This window comes from Hyla sarda, unplaced genomic scaffold (assembly GCF_029499605.1).
Source record: "Hyla sarda isolate aHylSar1 unplaced genomic scaffold, aHylSar1.hap1 scaffold_3593, whole genome shotgun sequence".
NCBI classification, from domain to species: Eukaryota; Metazoa; Chordata; class Amphibia; order Anura; family Hylidae; genus Hyla; species Hyla sarda.
In genome coordinates this window covers 1-2,500 of record NW_026610365.1, presented here as the reverse complement: position 1 = coordinate 2,500, position 2,500 = coordinate 1, and positions in this window count along the sequence as shown.

Below are 2,500 nucleotides of genomic sequence, written 5' to 3'. Positions count from 1 at the left end.
GACCTCCTCCCCCCACAGACTGTAATACTCCCCCTCCCCTCCGACTCCTCCCCCCACAGACTGTAATACTCCCCCTCCCCTCCGACTCCTCCCCCCCACAGACTGTAATACTCCCCCTCCCCTCCGACTCCTCCCCCCACAGACTGTAATACTCCCCCTCCCCTCCGACTCCTCCCCCCACAGACTGTAATACTCCCCCTCCCCTCCGACTCCTCCCCCCACAGACTGTAATACTTCCCCCTCCCCTCCGACTCCTCCCCCCACAGACTGTAATACTCCCCTCCCCTCCGACTCCTCCCCCCACAGACTGTAATACTCCCACAGACTGTAATACTCCCCCTCCCTCCGACTCCTCCCCCCACAGACTGTAATACTACCTCTCCCTTCTGACTCCTCCCCCACAGACTGTGACACTCCCCCTCCCCTCTGACTCCTCCCCCCACAGACTGTAACACTCCCCCTCCCCTCCGACTCCTCCCCCCACAGACTGTAATACTCCCCCTCCCTCCGACTCCTCCCCCCACAGACTGTAATACTCCCCCTCCCCTCCGACTCCTCCCCACAGACTGATACTCCCCCCTCCCCTCTGACTCCTCCCCCCACAGACTGTAATACTCCCCCTCCCCTCCGACTCCTCCCCCCACAGACTGTAATACTCCCCCTCCCCTCCGACTCCTCCCCCACAGACTGTAATACTCCCCCTCCCCTCTGACTCCTCCCCCCACAGACTGTAATACTCCCCCTCCCCTCCGACTCCTCCCCCCACAGACTGTAATACTCCCCCTCCCCTCCGACTCCTCCCCCACAGACTGATACTCCCCCTCCCCTCTGACTCCTCCCCCACAGACTGTAATACCTCCCCCTCCCCTCCGACTCCTCCCCCCACAGACTGTAATACTACCTCTCCCTTCTGACTCCTCCCCCACAGACTGTGACACTCCCCCTCCCCTCTGACTCCTCCCCCCCCACAGACTGTAACACTCCCCCTCCCCTCTGACTCCTCCCCCCCACAGACTGTAATACTCCCCCTCCCTTCCGACTCCTCCCCCACAGACTGATACTCCCCCTCCCCTCTGACTCCTCCCCCCACAGACTGTAATACTCCCCCTCCCTCTGACTCCTCCCCCACAGACTGTAATACTCCCCCTCCCCTCTGACTCCTCCCCACAGACTGTAATACTCCCCCTCCCTCTGACTCCTCCCCCCACAGACTGTAATACTCCCCCTCCCTTCCGACTCCTCCCCCCACAGACTGTAATACTCCCCCCTCCCTTCCGACTCCTCCCCCCACAGACTGTAATACTCCCCCTCCCCTCTGACTCCTCCCCACAGACTGTAATACTCCCCCTCCCCTCTGACTCCTCCCCCACAGACTGTAATACTCCCCCTCCCCTCTGACTCCTCCCCCCACAGACTGTAATACTCCCCCTCCCTTCCGACTCCTCCCCCCACAGACTGTAATACTCCCCCTCCCTTCCGACTCCTCCCCCCACAGACTGTAATACTCCCCCTCCCCTCTGACTCCTCCCCCACAGACTGATACTCCCCCTCCCCTCTGACTCCTCCCCCCAGACTGTAATACTCCCCCTCCCCTCCGACTCCTCCCCCACAGACTGTAATACTCCCCCTCCCCTCCGACTCCTCCCCCACAGACTGTAATACTACCTCTCCCTTCTGACTCCTCCCCACAGACTGTGACACTCCCCCTCCCCTCTGACTCCCTCCCCCCACAGACTGTAACACTCCCCTCCCCTCCGACTCCTCCCCCCACAGACTGTAATACTCCCCCTCCCCTCCGACTCCTCCCCCACAGACTGTAATACTCCCCTCCCCTCCGACTCCTCCCCCACAGACTGATACTCCCCCTCCCCTCTGACTCCTCCCCCCACAGACTGTAATACTCCCCTCCCCTCCGACTCCTCCCCCCACAGACTGTAATACTACCTCTCCCTTCTGACTCCTCCCCCACAGACTGTGACACTCCCCCTCCCCTCTGACTCCTCCCCCCACAGACTGTAACACTCCCCTCCCCTCTGACTCCTCCCCCCCACAGACTGTAATACTCCCCCTCCCTTCCGACTCCTCCCCCACAGACTGTAATACTCCCCCTCCCCTCTGACTCCTCCCCCACAGACTGTAATACTCCCCCTCCCCTCTGACTCCTCCCCCACAGACTGTAATACTCCCCCTCCCCTCTGACTCCTCCCCCACAGACTGTAATACTCCCCCTCCCCTCTGACTCCTCCCCCCACAGACTGTAATACTCCCCCTCCCTTCCGACTCCTCCCCCACAGACTGTAATACTCCCCCTCCCTTCCGACTCCTCCCCCCACAGACTGTAATACTCCCCCTCCCCTCTGACTCCTCCCCCACAGACTGTAATACTCCCCCTCCCCTCTGACTCCTCCCCCACAGACTGTAATACTCCCCTCCCCTCTGACTCCTCCCCCCACAGACTGTAATACTCCCCCTCCCTTCCGACTCCTCCCCCCACAGACTG